This window comes from Periophthalmus magnuspinnatus, chromosome 23 (genome assembly GCF_009829125.3).
Source record: "Periophthalmus magnuspinnatus isolate fPerMag1 chromosome 23, fPerMag1.2.pri, whole genome shotgun sequence".
In the NCBI taxonomy this organism is placed as follows: Eukaryota; Metazoa; Chordata; class Actinopteri; order Gobiiformes; family Gobiidae; genus Periophthalmus; species Periophthalmus magnuspinnatus.
The window spans coordinates 5229650-5249824 of record NC_047148.1 but is presented as its reverse complement, the minus strand read 5'-3'; positions in this window follow the sequence as shown (position 1 = coordinate 5249824).

The following is a 20175-nucleotide window of genomic DNA, read 5'->3' as shown; positions in this document are numbered from 1 at the left end:
CAAGCATGGACCAATATTAGACATGTGATAACACCACAGGGAATGAAAACTGGCCTAAATTATAGTTTGAATTCAGGGTTCAAGGTCCTGAATTCCTACACCAAGTTGTGATTTTGAGTCTGGAGTTTATACATTCTTCCTGTGTTTGGTTTGGTTACTTGGCAACTTGGCAACTTATGAACAATTGGCAGATCCTCCAGCATTGGTTTGCACTGTAAAACAGACAGACTTCCCCAAGGACACTGACGACGGGTCAAAAGCAAAAAGCAACCTTACCAACAGTAGCCGAAATAATCCAATGCTCTATGCTTATGTCCTACAAGCAGATAAACTTTTATTTATATCATATATCACTTTTCTCAAATAAAAATCATCAAGTTCTTTACAGAGAGTAGGTAGGTAACAGGTAACAGAGGTACCACTACCAAGCCATGAGGAAAGATCAACACATTAAAGACCAACACATTTTTCAGGCTGTGGCTTGAAAATTATGGAACGTTTTTGGGACAATAAGCAGGTTCTGACTGGAGGACCGGAGAATACGTCCAGAGGAGTACAGGAGTTAAATATTGCAATTACATATATATATATATATATATATATATATATATATATATATATATATATATATATATATATATATATATATATATATATATATATATATGTAATTGCATTGTATTTCTAATTGAAACTCATGAACAAGTGCACCCTTCTTGTACTTAGAATTGATAAATTAAAGACATACTTCTTACATCTTTCCCTTCTGTCTGTGCTGATGTGAAAATTCCCATAAAATGACCCTGTATGATAATTTAAAAAACAAAAACTGCACTACAGTTGATTCAAAACATTTCAGACAACCTTTTGCTACCTAACCCCTCCTTCAGTTTTCAAAGTCACTTCTATACAAATTGCATTATTATAAGCATATACTGTCATGACCACCCCTCTCCACAGCTTGCACACACTCCCTCATTTGTCCCATTGTGGGCCCCGGAGGTACTGGACCCTCTTGACCCAAACACTCTCCCCCCTGTTAGCCTCCAGACTGTCCCCTCTGTAAGCACCCCCAACCCCCCACCCCTTCCCTCCATTCATCTCCCCTCCAACCTCACATCACATTAGGCCTCTCTGCACTCCACTGCCTGGGGAGCCAAAAGCGCAGCCAGATGGGGTCTCCCTCCTGTATCCACAACAGTAACCATAACTTGGCTGTAGCTCAGGACTGCTTTATACATATTGATACACAGAAAGTTGGCGCGACATGCAGAAGTTGTCTCAATTCGTGCAGACCCCCAGACAGCTGTCAGACATTACAGCCAATCAGTGAGGCTATAAGCTGCCATTGGCAACAAGCCCAGACTGTTGAGAACCAATGGGCTTTATTAAAACCGACAAATTAGGCGCTCTCCGAATTATAGCGATTTGTACGCCGATGCAATTTGTCACCGCTTCATCGACAGATTTTGTGAGTCGCTCATAGAATATCAAAAATAATGCAGTGCTAACTAACTTTCTTAATTTAAACTTCTTCCAGTTCAAGCTAGAGTACCCCAGTCAATATTTGTATTTTTATGTATCTTCTGTAGTATTTTCTCTAGTATTTTGACTGTTCCACTGTATATATCAACATTTATTCAAGGAATCTTAAATGATCTAATTTAAGGTGCTTGTTGTTTCAGACAAGTTGGGAACCAAATGTGTTAAAATGTTATAGGCAGCAATGGGATTTCACCATAGCGAAGCACACAAGGGTTAACATATGAAAGTCTTTAGTTGTTGTTCTCTAATGTTAAATATCCTACAGCAGTGTTTTGACTTCACCACAGTCTCCCCAGCCCACACCCTCAAACCCCTCCAGTCATATTACTGGACAACATAAAGCCATCATAAATTTCACATCCAGACAGCTCTTATTGGCTGGAGAGCACCACTTGGACCGGGCACATGAGGAACTTCTTATGCTGAAGCCATCAAGTCAATGCTGGACACCACGCCTTATCCGTGCCACAGCTGCTAACCATTATCATTTGTTACAGATTCTGTATATCAACAAGGAAAACATTACCTAAAGCCTTCCATATGTTGAGAGAAATGCCATTCTGCGAGCAGGACACTAAACGGTTCGGAGTCATTTAACATGATCCGTTTGGACAAAGACTCTCGCCGCCTTCCAGCCAAATTTCCAACAAAAGGCACAAAAACATGTGGCGTTGATGCGTGTGAGTGCAATAACATTTACCCTGCAAATGGCTTCCACATTGGCCTGTGCTGGATCAGGTAGGATGCCCCAACAATAACAGCACTCACTTCAGTCTACCTTTTGTTGTGGTAAATGGTCTGAACAGAGTGTTTCATTCACATGTTTGACTGGTCTTATTATGTCATATTGAGTCAGTGATACAAGTGTATCTGAGCCGTGGTGACACCCAGTGCCTAAGGATGTGTTCATTCATGTTCACTCACTGCAGACACACATGTTTGTTTGTTGGCTGAGTGCAGCCTCTGCCTCTCCAGTCTTGGCTGCTGGATTTGGCTCAGACCCAGAACTGCCAATTACGGCAAAATGCCAACAACACGCTCCGCTCCGGCTGCTGTGTCATCCTGTGCGCCACACGTAACTGTGGAGCCTGTGCTACATTAAAGCTTTAATGGCTTTCAGTTTGTCATTTAACTGTTGTAAACACCCCAGCGGTGAACAGCGAGCAGCCCATGGCAATCTGTTGGTAAATTAATGAGGTGGGGGCATCCCCACCCAGCGCTGGCATCTCGCCAGGAGGAGGCAGCGAGCAACAGGCTGTTGCAGAACTGAAGAGATCCAAGGCAGAGAGAGAAGGGAAGGTCAACATTTAAATAAAAGCAAAACAGTGTGAATAGTCCACTGGCTGCAGGGCTGTGGGCTGTTCATGAAAGCATGATGTGTTTAACTCCTTGTGGCAAAGTACTGGCGTGACACATGAAAATAATTACTCAAATAAGGTTTTGATAACTAGGCCTCTAAGTTATTATACCACCCACCACCAACCTGCCTCACATGTTTATTCATATGATAAGACAAATAGAAAGTGCATTTGAGTTTTATTAGATACATGTTGATCATTTTGGATCAGTGAAAAAGGTGAAAGTATTTTACTGTAGTTAAGAGTTGTGTTGCTCATTCTCACTAATTTCAGTAAAATAAATCTTTTACAAATTTTTCAATCCCAATAATTAGAGTTATAAGAGTTTTACATTTGCAGAGATCCAGGATGTAACTCTCTATAAGTGTAACCACCCCGCTCCTGATCCAGCTTTTTCTATTTTTAAGTAACTTTATGGATTAGACTCCTCTTAACCTCTTATGAAACCATACTGTGAGTGTCTACAGAATTAGGCTTGTATCGGATGTGATATAATTTTAAATCTGGTGTAAATCTGGTCCATATTTTTGCTCCTCCCACCTTGCCTCCTCCTCTCCTTCACCCTTTCCCTTCTCCCTAACCTCTTGCCATTCCTCCTTTCTCCCCCCCTTTTCTCCTCTTCCCCCATTCTGGCTTATTTCACCATAAAAAATAGGCCAAGGTAACTCACTGGCACCTCCCCACCATCCCCACATCCCTCCCCATGGGGTTTGTGTGATATTTAACTACGGCTACAGTGGCATTTACTAATTTTATATGTGCAGAATTTATGTCAGATTCTTATTCAGCGAGAACAGGGGAGAGGAGCAAAGGTGGCTGGCTCGGTGTCCACTGTGTATACACTGGTATTATGTGAACTATTCACAACACGTCCACTGACACCGCCATCGCTATTTTGTCTATAACTTGCCTGCTTCCACAACCCAGGTGCCACAATTAAAGCCTAACCTTAGCATTTGGAGGGAGACACGCGGAGGAGCCAATTTGTTGTCCAGCGCACTACAACTTGAGAACAGAGCGGCCAATAAAAAGACTACAGGGCTCAAAGGCACCGGGGCCCATCCTGTTGACAAGGCTGTGGGGTCAATCAGATAGATGTGGACGATACAGAGGCATGGTGGGATAAGGAGACTGCGCAATCCATGCAAACACATACAAAAGGCTGGAACCCATTGATTCTAGTCTTTTACCTGAACATGGACCACATCCAGTAAACTTGTTTTTCACCTTGTTTTCATAGGTGGTTCTAGGGATGCAACTATAACGACAGACACCAGTTCATCCACATCAACCACTGAAAGTCCCCATTGACTCCACTCACATAAGGTGTCCCCCAAGGTTCAGTTCTCGGCCCCCTCCTCTTCACACTCATCCTGCTTCCACTGTTTTATTACCACCTGCATTTATAATATTAAAATCCTGCCTTCAGTCAAACTTCTTCCAGCCTAACTGCGACAAAATGTAAATGATTATTATCAGTCCCAAAACACTCACCCATACCCATTATATCCTCACCCTCTCCATCGACGGGTCCTCAGTCCCCTCCTCCTCACACTTCTGCAACCTTGGCATCATCTTTGATAAGGCCCTCTCCTACCAACACCACATAAAACACATCAGGAAAACCGTCTTCTATCAGCTCCGGAACATTGCATGCCACCTTCAATCCCTTTCCCCACAGTCTGCTGAAACACTCATCCAGGCCTTTGTCACCTCCCAGCTCTACTACAGCAATATCCTGCTTTGTGGTTCACCTTCTAAACTCCTGTATACACTCCAGGACATTCAGAACTCTGCTGCCCAACTCCTCACCTTCACCTCCTCCCGTGAACACATCACCCTGTCCTCAAAGTTCCTCCATAACCTGGCCCCCACCTACCTCTCTGACCTCCCCAATCACTACCCACCCACCCACCCATGCCCTCCGATGAGCTGATGCCTACCTTGTGTCTCCTCCCACCAGGACTAAACACAAGACACGGGAGGACATGGCCTTCCCTGCTGCTGCTGCCACCCTCCCTGCCCAAACACACCAGAGACTCATTCACATTCACCATTTTCAACCATCTTCAAAAAAGGCCTAAAAACTCACCTGTTTAAAATTGCTTTCAAATAACTGCATCTCCTTTTTTATTTGTTTCTTTCATTCATTTGTGTTTTGTCTATTTTTATGTGTCATATCGCTATAGAAGTGTTTTCTTATTATTAGTATTACAGCAATTATTTCAGAAGTCGACTAGTTAGCTTTTTTGGTGATTTATATATTTCGCCTTGTAGATTTTCAACCAGATAAAGGTAAAACTATGCTGAATTAATGCTTCTAGATAGGGAATATTTACAAATAATGTCTCTTACGAAAATCAGACATTCTTCTTTGATATTTTGAGTTTATAATGCTTAATTAAAGTTTTTTTGTCCTGTGTTTTAGTCTCCAGATTAGATTCCAATTGAATAGTCATGTTTATTCAGATTAATCGCTGCATCCCCAGTTCGTTCAGTCTTTCTTACATGTCTTTACTTCACTTATGACGCAGACTTTACAATTTTGTGTCCTAAAAGTTGTTGACCTTTCCTTATAGCTTAGTGGTGGTGGCCATAAATGCCTTGGGACTGTTTGATGGAAATGTGTCTTCCTTTCAACACCTACATAGTTAAAACAACATATTCATGAGGCAATACTAATGGAGTGTGTTGCCCAAGTGCTATGCTTGTTTTCTTCCACAACAATTCAAATACAGATTGTTGGGGATAGTGTTGAAAGCGTAAAGTGAAATTTTCGCCACAGAAAATCCTGAAAACTACAAAATGTCACTGTGACATTCAGTTTGAACCTGTGCATATTTTGACTTCTATGCTAACCCTGAAGACGGCTAACTCCGGCTAGAATAAATCAGAGTTTAGCGCAGCATTGGAGGAGAGTGAAAGACAGGCGGTGATAGGGACTTGGAAGAAAACGCAAAATGGAATGATAAAAGAAAGTGCCTGAAAAGTGGGTTCAGGAGATTGACCTGCGGGGTTTAAAATCAAATTGCAACGGTATTGTATTCCCTCCCATTTCCAGTACGGCTAGTAAGCTCCTTATTGATGGAGCGGAGATCAGACCACCCATACCTGGCTGATCCTGCTGTCTGCACTCGGGATGGGGCGCATCTCCCAGCACACGAGGGGGGCTTTCTCTATTCTGCAGCCAAAGCCAAATCCCCAAGGTGGGTTCTTACCTCGTCCCCCTACTCAATAAAATAATTAGCTTTTGCGTGGCCCAGCCGTTAATCAAGCTACTGGAACATATGCAAAGGCGGAGTGAGGTGCACAAAAAGAGCGTTTTTTGATCCTTCTTTTGACTTGCCTGCACTTTTATCTGTGAAAGTCGCTGATGTGAGGTCTTTTTCTCTCCTCTAGATTTCTATAAAACATACGGCCTAGACAGATTGCATTTTAATTTTATGTTTAGTCTACAGGAAGCCAGATTATTGCTTCGTGGGCGTAGGGGGGCAGCGGGGTAAATGCGGGAATCAGCATAAAACGGTCCGGTTTGAATAAATCTGAGGTATCATGTGAAGATTTTGTTTGAATAAACTTCTGGATCCAATGTTTCTCAGTGCGTAATTGTTATTCATAAATGGGACATCTGTTTGGCTCTGCTGTAGCTGTCTAAACTATTGGTGCAAACCTCAAACAAATATGAATGGAGTGAGTTAAAATCCCACTAAGAATTTGTAGTGTAGCACGTTTACAAAGAATATTATTAGATCTAAACACATGTGGCTGTTTGCTAATAAGAAAATGATCAGTTATTAAAGGGGATGTATTGTACTATAATTACTTTTTTGAGCTTTTAACCATATTATTACTGTGTTCCCTCTTCACTAGATAAACCAAACTTGTATTTTTATTGATTCATGCATGTTTGAGTAATCCTGTATTGTCCTGTATCAATACTTGAGGGCTCAGGCTCACCTACTTCATGTAAGAAAATGCAAATAAAAATCAGACTTGCGGGTTATTCATGTATAGGATCAAAAATGTGCATTATCAAACAACTTAAACAGGTAAATAAATTAAAAAAACAGCTACAATTTTGAACCTGGCCCTTTAAGCCATTTAGATCAGTATTACGTTTACAATGAACAATATGTAAAATCATGATCAGCTATGCATGCTATAATTTAATACTCAATACAATGTCTTTTTAAAACAAACTACATCATTTGAATTGCTATTTCTAAAACAAGACCTGATGCAAATGTGCCCAAAGTGATGCAGAGGTGATAGGAGCCTGTCAGACAACAAGTGAGCCTGCGCCCTGCTCCTGTCTGTAGAGGCCGTCGCAATGGCACTAATATATGGGCTGTTAATTTAAGACCCAACACATGCCACTGTCTCATTTTCCTACATATTACAATGTGTAGGCAGCAGATATGTGCTTTACACGCAGCTCCATGGGGGATGCTTCAGTATGCTCTCACTTAATATATATCAAGGGCAATTGGGCTTCACCTTATGCAAATAGTGCCAAATGTATGCAGTCTTTTAATTGCCTACAAAGAGACACAAAGAGGCGTGAGTAATCAATGCATTCAGGCATTCTATGGAGGGGTAAAATTGTTGGCTGTGAGTTGATTTGATAAAGACGTGAGGATAAGCACGTATGAGGGGTTTGTCTTTTATCTGTCGTAATTAAATAAGTCATTGTGTCCATGTCTAAACACTGCTTTAAAGGGTGATGGTAAATGTTTGTTTCGTGAGATCTGTAAAACTCATTTGTCTATTTTATTGTGATTGACATGCTTTCTGTGAGGTTAATAGTTATCGTACAGCTGTTAAATAGAGACAATGCTTTTAAACCAGACATATTATGCAAAATGGACATTTAAGAGCATTTTACCATGTTATAATGGTTTCCACTCATCATTAGTGCACTCAAATGTTTATTTTGAATGAGTCATGCATGTTTGAGTAATGTATTGTACTGCATTTGAGGTGCCACTGCTCTTAAAAAAAAAACAACAACAACAAAAAACATGCTTTCACCTACTCCCCTATAAATGGTCATTTAACACCAAAGAAGAATTTGTTTTTTGTTGACGTTTTATGAGAAGCACTTTGGACAGATTTTTTTTTTTAAATGTGCCATATGAATAAAATTTAATTGAATACTGCTGATAGTTCAAACATGATTGATTGAGAACATTCTGCAATGCAATATGTTCTCAATCATTTCTTTTTAGATGGTCCAGACATGGGCTTACTCCCCAAAACAACCAACAAGACCTGTCCCTATAGACCCTCTCAACCATATCAAATGAAAAATTCACAACTTCAGAGTTCGCCTACATCTATGTTAGTGCCAAAATATCCATAGAGATTTCAATTCCTGGTGGTCAGAACTGAAGGTGGTCTTGGAACTATATTTTTGACCCCCAAAACCATGTCAATTCAAGCATTGTCTTATCTTTGAGAAATGATCTGTGAAAACACAAACAGATGAAGACGAATCGTATTGGCAGTGAGCAGCTAACAGGAACGCTAAAACCAAACTTCTTCTGTTCAGTCCATCCAAACAGACATACAAGTGCTGGGGCCTATCTATTCTATTTTCCTTTCTATCTTTTGGAGGTCAAGAATCCAACGCTCACATCTCTAATGCATGAATCTATCGTGCAGCATTGTGTAGAAATCCAGTATTAACCAACAACTTGTTAAATAAAATATGGAGCAGAGGCGTTCAAAGCCAGGCTAAATACACCTGACATGGGCGAGAGAGAAGGGTGAGGGGCAGCTTCTGTCAGAGGAGCAGACAAGTGTTCAGGAGGATACAGGAACTTTGAGGTACTCTGGAGAGAGCAATGGTGGCGTACTGGTGGTTTCTACACATATTGAACAGGACTTTTTAAACAATCCACAGAAGCAAATGTATTAGTTCATGACTACATTTATTGCCTCTCATCATGCTATTTTGAATATACTACTGTTTAACTAACTATGCAGAATGTTCCACAGCATGGCATTTTACTCTTGCATTTTTTTCATTACAGATGTCTTGCCTCTGTAGAGATCTGACCTGTAATTTAGGTTAGTGGGATCACAAGCATGTCGTCATGATGATAAATACATTTAATGCTATACTGTAAAATATTCCAGGCACAGTAATAACATTTCCATGGAGACAAGCACATGGCAGACCCTCCACTAGAAAAGCAAATCCAACCTCCAAGAGTCATTCATATGCTACATACATAGATTAGATTTATGGTTAGGTCAGTTTTATCTGAGGTTGAAACTTACATCTTCATATTGTGCAATGAGGTTCATCTGGTCTTTCATTAATTAATTTTAATCAATTGCTTTTTCAGACCTGATTTAAACAAGTTTTAGGGCTACCACTGAAGGCAGGACAACAGTGCCATCTGCAGTCCAACTTCTTCAGGACAGTATCCCAGGTGTGTGAAAGTAAAAAGGCCCCCTCATCTGGGTTTAAAGTCCCCAGACAGAATATAAACACGTAAAACCATACAGAAACCTCAGGAAACTACTTTTCCACCCAAAAGACAAAATAGAATTGGAGCACAAATGTAATGTCATATACAAAATGCCCTGTATGTCTTGCAAGAAAACATACATCAGGGAGGGCTTTCAGTACATGGAAGAAGGACCATAGAACACAATGTAAGAAGGAAACAGTGAAGGCGTGCACATGAGCAACAAAACACAAAGAACAGGAGTACCTCAAAGGCCATTTTTGAAATGTGCCCACAGGAATTTAACCTGGGACGAGGAGACCTTGTTACTCTTGCACACCTCCTATACTGTCCTTAAGAAGTCAGACTGCAGATGGCGCTGTCATCCTGCCTCCAGTGGTAGAAGACAATCAGCTGACCAGACATGTCACAGCTACATCATGTGACCACGCTGAGGAAGATTGCTAGTGAACAGTCCGAACTATCATATATGAAAACAAACTAAACCTTGGTCTGAAAAGAATCTTCATATTGCATTGCATTCTTGATCCTTGTGTTCAATTTTGTTTTTAATCTGTTTATGCTTTATGAATTTCCCTGTTTTGAGATAAATTAATGATACCCCTCCCTATTTTGTATTGCATTATGACGCTTCACTACACCCAATTTGTATGTATCTGTATGTAGTGTGAGCAGGAGACATGTAGCATTGGAGAAAGATTGAGTGCTGGGCGGACTGTGTGGCCAATGTCTGCAGATCATCATGTATCATAATTACTCGGCGCACAAATTAGAGCGGGGATGTTCACATTTCCATCGTGTCTGTTTTCTTTGGGCCCCACGCACCTAATCACCTCTGCCCACCCGCACCTGTCAATCACCCGCCACCCCTGTCCTCAATCTATAATTCTGAGGGTCCCTCGAGTGGCGCTTGCATGCTTGCTTGGCTGGACTGAGATCACTTCCCCATTCACACACGTATGGGACTCACTACGTTGTATGCACATTAAAAAGCATAGCCAAATGATGCAAATAAATAAATAAATAAATAGAACAAATAAATAAATAAAATAAAAGCTGGTGTTATCATGAATTTTAGATGATAAGTCTTATATTGATTGGGGTGTGTTTGAAACCAAACAAGTTGTATCCATGGCCCAGAGCAGTGAACATGAGTGAGGTAATAATTATTTATGATATTTGGAGAAAGCGCCAGTGATGTTTTGGCATAATAAGTCTGAGCCTGGCGAGCTGGACTGTAATTACCTCTAGTTTCCTTTTCATCGCATCAGACCAGGGCAGATGTCAAAGTCAAGCACACATTTCACAGGAAGAAGTTGTGTTTGTCCGTGGAGTTATGTATAATCACCAGGTATTACATTATGACCACAGCGAAGTGTAGCACATGAAGCATATTAAGCCACCTATTGCGTGTTGTATTATTTAGCAAATGTGATTGTCAAGACCTTTTGTCTTTATGGTGATAAAAGACAAAAGAAATGCTGTTAAATATTGCAGGCACAGCTATAACATTTCCATGGAGACCCCCAACCATCAACCCGGCAATCATCCACACGCTGCATTCATACATATATTAGCTATGGCTTATAGTTAGGTTGAAACTTTAGATCTTCATATAGCCCAGTGAGGTTCAAATGCTTAGCAAATGTGGTTGTCAGAACTTACCAATTCATAGATAATTTAGATTGAAACATGTATGAAATACACAGTTATAATTCTCTAAACCAGCATTTATTCCTGTGTGAACTAGATAATTCAAAAAATAATAATTCAAACATTTTTGAAAGACATTTATTGATTTTCACTTATTCTCATGTCCAGAAGAATAAATTACTTTTTTTTTATTACAGTTTGACCTCACACTCAAGGAATGGTAATCTATTTGACAGTATTCAATGAAGGATTCACTTGTGTGGCTTGAGTGCTCCCGTCATACTACCAGCTCAATGCATCAACCCTCTTCTCCATCGCAACAGCAACACCACCCAGCCTCCTCACCTCCATTTAATCTTCTTCACCACTACAAGATATTATCTACCAAGAGGAAAATATTTAAATGTGTCATGCTTTCTTATCATTTCACTGCTTACTTCTTAATCTGCCATAGTCTAAGCGCCAAAGTTTATGTAATCATGAAACCATTCACCATCACGCCTTATTCGTTTGACTGTGTCGGTTTAAAGTAATATTATGTGCAGTGATGTGTTTGAAGATGACGAGTGAAAGAGTGATTTCTTTCCAATTATGTAATTCTTTACCAATTCAAAGAAAATCAAATGACTGGCTTTATAAGCAGACATCCTCGCACATAAATCTCTTTTATTATTGTGACTAGGAATGTGTATGACAGAGAATATGGCCGCTGGATTGTCGCCCTATAATGTCAGGCCCTTAATATAATGATGAAATCTGATTCCAGTGTGGTCCATGTATTATGTTCAGATAAGCCCAGAGGACACCAAAGCATGTGACAGATGACGCACTTCACATTTAACCAGCTTACCAGTCTGTGTGTCCTTACATACAAACAGCACCTAAGTAGTTTGGAAATCAATGGCCTCGGAGGGGATGAAGCTAGCAGTGAGGGCTACGACACTGCTAATCCATGTTTAATATCAAAGACGCAAGGAGCTCAAAGGAGGAGAGGGGGGGAGAAGGAAGGAGGGGGCAACAAACACAACTCACATTTTCAATTTGGAATGGATCAAAAATTGAAGAGTGCTATAGGGCTAATCAGCAGTGCTTGTTTACAGAGGTGTGATCCCTGACTCGGACAGCGATGATGCGTTCCCAGAAGGCCACAGTGCTGGTGTGGGTGTTTGTGAGCAGGTCCACGGATGTTTGTTCACAAGGTATTGGGCGGTGTTCTTTGTTTGACAGCCAGGCACCTACATATAAACACACACAACACATTAAACTGAATCTGAATTGTGTCAAATTGGTAGTCTGACCCATCTGGCTACACACTGTTCCAATACTTTCCAATACGTGTTGTCAGGACCCAACCAAGGTGGGTAGTACTCATTTAAATTTACCCAGTTACATTTACTTGAGTAACTTTCTAAATTGTACTTAAAGAGTACTTTTCTAGCAGCATAATTTTACTCCCACTTGAGTAAGTATTTTTATTGAAGTAACAGTACTCTTACTTGAGTAAAGGCTTTGGTTATTCTTCAGTGTAAGGTATGTCTATAAGTGACAAGCTTTATGTTGACAATATGAAATAATTTGAAGGTTTGTGTTTCTTGCACCGCTCCTTCAGATATGATTTAGTTTTCCCATTTTGACACTTGACATTTCTTTGAAAATACCAGATTTTGTGCATTATTTTTATGTTTTGTCTTTCAAATTACATTAACCTCCCAACAATTACAATTACTCAGTTGAGTAGTTTCTTGGACAACAACTTGATGCATTATAACCAATCTCTATCCAATGAATGGTTTATGGGTGGAATGTAAGGAAACACACAGGCACAGAAGAAATGAGCAAAGCACTAGTTTAGTAAAATTTATCTGAAGTGAGAGAAATTTGATTTTGCTGTTTGTAAATGGTAGATGACCAATGAGCTTGTTCATTTCCAAAGCATCACTGGATTTGGCCTGAGACACAGACACAGGAGTGATGACCAGACTGTGAATCCCATACAGAGGGTTTCAGTCTGGATTTACAAGGCAAGTCAGATCCATCTGCATGGTGTCATGAGAGAGTGTAGTTTATAGCACAAATAAATGTAGGGTTGCGTCAGAAAGGGAATATGAAATTCATAATAATACCTTGGATTTATAAACTGTAGGGCCTTTCAAAGTACTCAAATGACTTTGTTGGAATATTCATTCACTACTGCACCAAGAAGCTGGGTGATGGGTTTAACATGTCGCCTAACGACCCAACTCTATGCATTTAAGATAGCTGTCATCCACGTACTGAAAACAATAAAGTGGAAAATTCATAGATGATCACCAGTGGTGGAATGTAATGAAGTAAAAATAGTCAAGTACTGTCCTTAAATACAAATTTTAGGTTTCTGTACTTTTCTTCTTTTCTTCAAGTCACTTTTAAAGTAGATACGTTTTACTTTTACTTTTCATTATTAGTATAATTTTTTTTCATTATTTATTATTATTTTTTATTTCATTATTGTTTTGAGGCCTGTATATATATACATATATGTGTGTGTGTGTGTGTGGGGGGGGGGGGGGGGGGGGGGGGGATAGATAGATAGATAGATAGATAAAAAAAATATTGATTTAGCATGAATCTGTATCAAAATCATTTGAAGCTTTATATAGATTTTTTATGTGACTCATACTTTTACTTGAGGTTTTTATTTTTATTTTATTTATTTTTTTGCTCCAGTATCTATCCTTTTTCTTAAGTAACAGAATTGAGTACTTCTTCCACAAGTAACAATCACTGGAAATCACAATTTTTCTTATTTATTTTTATAAATCATGTTTTATAAATCATGATAGTAAAACAGACCTATTTGGTTCATATTTATGTTCTTATGAAATTATAGCTAGTCCACTGGCAAACAGCTCCAACTTATATTCTTACTGACAACAGCGGGCTGCTTATGTGAGTGCAATTCCCACAGAGTCCATGAATGACTTTATGTTTCCATGGCTCGATGTGTGGCAACAACTTTCACAGACCATCAACCGACAAAACTTTGGCTGCACTTACATTACATCCCATTTTTTTGTTTTTTTCTCATTTACCACACAAGCTATTCAAGTTTGAGATGTAGCCCAAGCTTGCCTTCAAAAGGCGCATATCTAGAGTAAGTACTTGGTAGACAGGGCCAACTCTAATCCCTGATGTCTGTTAATATTGAATATGATTACTCAGTACCTGTGTCATTTCGAGGCAATTTCCTGGATTTATCTGCATTTATAAAAACTAATAGCATTCTGCAACTTTCCAATGGCTGCCTCAGAGATTTCATTCAACAGACAATGTTTTCCACATGTGGCCGGGCTTATTAGGCTCAACGGAGGGTAGTCATCTCCAACATTTGAAAAAGCAATCACCGCACGACTCAAGGCAGGAGCGCGTTTTTATTTTTAGTCGTAAATAAAGTTGCAATACTGTACTTTTTTTCATTCGTATCCGTGCAGAACTTGAGGCTTATTACAGGCTGTTTTTTGAAGTCTTTAAAGGGCTTGTGGACATGACGTACATATATTTTAGCGTGTGGTTGCGCTAGCCCACACACACACACACACAGTCTCAGCAGAGCGCGGGGCCGGATCGCACGGAGGTCAGTGGAGAGTAACACTAGAGATCAAAGAGGGCTTTGACTTCACACAGGAGGCAGAGGGAGGGGTGTGTGTATGTAGGTGTGTGTGGGTGTGTGTGTGTGTGTGTGTGCGCGCATGCATGCATGTGTGTGTAGGTCTGGAGTTTGCAAGCTTGCTGGATGTTTTCATGTGTGGGTGAGAGAAGGTAGGTAATATTATACTGTAAAGTTTTATTTCAGAACGGTCACTTTTTAAGTTTGCTAAGGGTCAGGCATGGTCATGGTCAGTCAGTGTGCTCTCCACCTCTAGCACATGCAAAGAGGAGTCCATAAAATAAGAATTTGTCCCAAAATGGGGGAATTCCAGTGTTGTAATGCACAGTTCAAGAACAGCAGGAGATTAGAAATATGCAATCAGAAATATTGAATCCGGTGGTGGATGAAATACTCAATTTTGTTACTTTAGTACAGATACAGCAGTAAAAAGTGACTCAAATAAAAGTAAAAGTATCTCAAGAAAACCTGTTTAAAAATGTACACAAGTGTTAATTTGTTAAACTGTAAATGTAGTGATACTGATTAAAAAAGTGATACATAGTTTGGTCAACAATAGCAACAGGAATCAATTTCCTGTTGCTATAATTTTTTTTGTAATTATTTTTGTTTGCTCAAAACCGAAGCTTGAACTCACAAATTGAATCAGGATGTTACCATGAACATGATAAAAAATAACCCCTCAAATCATGTGAAAAGTAAGCCATAAGTACGTAAGTAGTAGTAGTAAGTAAGTAGTAAGAAAGTCGTATTTTTAATTTCTCAATCCAGTTAAAAATGTAGTGGAGTAGAAAGTACAGATATCTGCTATCAAATGTAATGAAGTAAAAGTAAAAAGTATAAGTATAAGTATAGTAGATGCTTTAAAATTCTACTTAAGTACAGTACTTTGCTTTGTTGCCTTCCTCCATTGCACAACACTGTTCAGAGTAAAACTGAAAGTTATAAACTCACCATGCATTGGCTATGACTGCGGTTATGTACAGTACAGCACATGAACTAGAATAAATAACAGGATTGCAGTGAATTAGGTCATCCAGTGAAGAATTACCTTATTTAGTGAGTTTCTTATGCATAACTGGTCTTGTTAGCAATTTAAAGGTATGTTAGTGAGAAAGCTTGGTCAGGGCAGCTGTAGCAAGAAATAGAAAGAGAGAAATATTTGACCAAGAAATCATGGCTTAATGTATAAAGTTTAATGAGAATACCAATAAGTGCCATAAAGCAGTTTGCTCATATAGACAAAACACAATTGTTGATGGTTCAATCCCAGCTTGAACAGTACATATTCTGCAATTGTGTCCATGGGCAAGGTACTTCAACAGAACATGACGTGTGAGTGAGTGATTGGTGGTTGTCAGAGGGGTCACTGCACTTCAGTTAGTCTACCCCAGGCTTTTCACCACATAGTGAGGAGTAATTTAATGGTCTTTATATAATGGCACCATTATTACTATTATATGGGTGTTTTTATGATACTGTAGAAAAAGTAACAAAGAAAGACAGTTTTAATAGCCTCTGCGCTGCAACGCAATAGCTAGCTCACTGTGTCTGCGCTGCAACGCAATAGCTAGCTCACTGTGTCTCAAAGCTAACAATTACTTTCATTAAAATCAGAAAACATAAAATAAAAAATCTTTTAACATTCAAATTAATTATAACGAAGAGTACCCAATTATTTTTTATATGTGTAAATTAACTCAGTTTGTGGTGTTGTTTTTACATTTATTACGCCTCATAATTAGCATTAGCATTAGCATTGAGACACAAACATCTCTCTATCTAGATACAGAAGTGTTCCCGGTGAAGTATTCATTTTAGTTAGTTGTTCATTTAGTTACTTGTTGTCAGTGACATCTACCCGCAGTCCGCTGTCCACTGCCTTATCTTTAAATATTAATTTTAACGTGATCGTAATGATAAAACTGGACAGGAAGCAGTGACGTTAGCAGTGAGGTTGTCAGGTGCTATTGTACACAGAGCTTATTGGCTGTAACACGCTGTACTGTAGAAGTTTGGATCTTCCTACATAACAAACTCAAAGAAGTTTACTTTTCCATGCAAGATCATTATCACAGCAGACTCTGAACTTTCGCACAACAAATGATACTTCTCTCATTTATTATTGCGTTTGTCACCTTTGCTATCTGTTATCATGGGAGCGCAAGCTGAAATCATCAGAGCTAGTGCTGCGCAATTTCCTTTGTTAATTAATTCCATGCTTGCCATTCTCATAAACTGTGGATTTCTGACACATAGCATGTACATGTGTATCACACGTATGAGGAAGAAGGATAAAGGCGCACTGAAAGGTTGTGTTGCTGATACGAGGCAGCAAATGAGGGGAGGGGGAAAAGAATAACCGTGTTTTTCCCTGTCGCCTCTACCCTGGTTTTAATTGCGAGGTGCAAAAGTGAAATGGCTCTGCTACATGAGAGTGTTAGGAAACAGGGGTGTCAATGAGTGAGCGAGGTGGCAGCAGGGCGATGGGTGGGGGCGGGTGGCACATGCAGAGGTAGGTGGGTGAGTGGGTGGGGGTACTGGCTATAATGTGCATGTGACAGACAGGAGAGCCAGTCCCTAAGGTGCTCTCCGAGGAGCAATAGATAAAGATTCTCAGGGGAAATTTCTCTCATTAGTCCTCAGACACAGTTGAGTAATTCAGCCGTGTCAAGTTACCGTCCGCCATGAGACAGAAATGAGGATGAAAAACATGTTCAGAGGCGTCATTGAGCTTGTTTCAATAGTCTTAAACGCAGGTGGTTTTAACGTTTTGTCGACAGGAGGAGATAACGGAACCATCAAGGTCAAGTCCACATGCTCACGTATTTGGACAGTAAGTTGGGACGATATCTATAAACTTCATTTATGCCTGACTCTTTCCTGTGGTTTTGTATGTCTGTAACTGTCCCAGCATTTATTGTAGTATATATCCAGTTCAACACACTATGAAAGTCAATCACTAAAGAGGGAATACAAAGAGGCAATGATGTAAGAGACAGAACCCATAAAAATGACACTACATAAGATGCGGGGTATACCACCTACTGCGTCTCCATGGGATTGTTCCATGGAGTCTGCATCTTGTATTCACACAATTACAAATGTGTTTATTGCAAAAACCTGCATTCCTACAGTGAGTGGGTCACCTCTCAGCAGCTCTGACCTGTAAAGTGGCCTAGTGGTGTCACCTGCTTGTTTCCAAGAAGATAGACAAGTTAAATCCCATACAGTGGAACATTCCAGGCAAAGCAATAAAAGCTCCATAGAGCCAAGCGTTACATCTTTTGAATAGCACTGATGGAATGTAACAAACTAAAAACAATAAAGTATACTTAAGTACAAATTTTAAGTATCTATAATTATGTACATTTAAATTGGATACTTTTCTATATTTCAGAGCTGGTATGTGTACTTTCTAGTGACTGAAACGTTTTTATTCTTCTTCTTCTTCTTCTTCTTATTATTATTATTATTATTATTATTATTATTATCATCATCATCATCATCATCATCATCTTCATTAATATTATTATTATTATTATTATTATTATTATTATTATTGTTTGAGACCTGCTGAGAAGCTTGAGGGGTTTATTTTTAACACATTCATAATTTGAGCAAACACATATATACAAATAAAAACAGCTACAAACAATTCAACAACTGAACAATTCAATTTTTTTTTTTTGTATTTCTTTTGCTCTAGTATCTGTACTTTTACTTAAGAAACAAAATGGAGTACTTCTTCCACTCCTGTTGAATAGTCAAAATCCTCAAAATGGTATCCTATTTTATTGATGTGACTGATCCATGAACCCATGAATAAACCTTACCCGCAAAAGTGAAAGACTATACAATGTTTCTGAGTCAGGTTGCACAGTGTGGCCTGCTTCACTATACCCTACAAAAATGAATGAAAATAACCATCCACACATAGATTTAACCCGAGTGACTAATAACGTTGCGATAGTCATCAGTGAACTGCTCTGATAAGTCAACCTATAATGATTAAACGCATTTCTTCCATCGCAGTAAACCCATAGAGGCAAAGCGCTGTGATGTGGCACTGGAGGAAGTTACAGCAAGATAAATGTGTTATCATCTGGAACACTGTACTATTTACCGCTCTGCAGAATGAGCACAATCAGGACCGTGATACAAAGTGGGGACGCACAAAGGAAGAGCTATGATGTTGACACCAGAGATACAGCCCTTAGTAAGAAAACACTTGGTCCAAGTGGGAAACAGATTCATCTTGCCACCAACACGGCCTGTACTTATCTTCAGGAACAAAAGAAGCGCTTCCTCAAACAACGCAGCAACTTTTGGACGTTTTTATTACACTGTTAGTGACATCAATTTTGCGCGACAAAAGGGGAGCCCGCGCTTGTGTGTCACCTGAAAGACAAAGCCAAACCAAGATAAATGAATTCCTTTGGTGTCTAAACTGTGTGTGGGAGAAAGGATCTATTCTTTGGTACATCTTCTTGACACAGCACTGGAGATACAACAAATGTGCCCTTTTAGAAGACAGGGACAGACAGATGTGACCGCGTGACACCTTCAAATGAATGAAGGGAAACTCATATCTACTCATTATATTTTCACCATTGTAATCAATAACTGGGTTCGCCTGTCTCGCCTTCGCCCCTCTCCTCTGTCTCCTCCGCTGACGGAATTAATGAATAATAGAAGCGTCCTAGCGTTGATTTTCAGGCCCTTATTACAAGTACTGAAATTACTGTAATAAAGTTGACTTTTTAAATACTTTTGTGTGATTTTTGTGTACTGTGAAGGTAATTGTTATGTGTAATTTAAAGTTGCAATATGTAACTTTTCTGGTAGAGGAGTAGTCACCTGCTTGTCTCCACTAAGGCTATTACTCTTAATGCTGGCACTGCCATTGTCATTCGAGTTGTATTACTTTGCATGGAGCTGCTGATCTTAATGGCAAATAGGAACTACAAAGCCATTTTAAAGCCTCCCAGAAAATCAGTGCAGTGTTGATATTGAAAATTTCACACAAACAAACCTACTTTTTCCTTAAATTCTACATTGAAACAAATGGGATCTCTGTTTAACTGGAAGTGCCACCACAAAGAAATTGCAGTTTAGTTGCATTTACGGCAAAAGTGGACGGGGCAGAATAAGATTAATAGATTTAAAATATTTATCTCCTTGGAGACAAGACGTGATGCCATCAAGGCAGTTTGCAGATCAGATCTGAGGAAAGGTTACCCTGTTCACAGTGAGAATGCATGTTTTTCTGGGTATTTAACTTATTAAGTCTATTGCCTGTCTGACCACCATCTTACACACTCGGATTGAACAATCAATTTTTGTTACTTAAGGGATTATGACTCCTTTTGTTTATTTTCACATTTACTTGTGTTGTGTCCTTGGGCAAGACACTTCACCCACATTGCCAAGAAAGAATGTGATGTGTGCGTGAGCCTTGCTTCTGCCTACTCAGGGCAGCTGTGGCCACTAT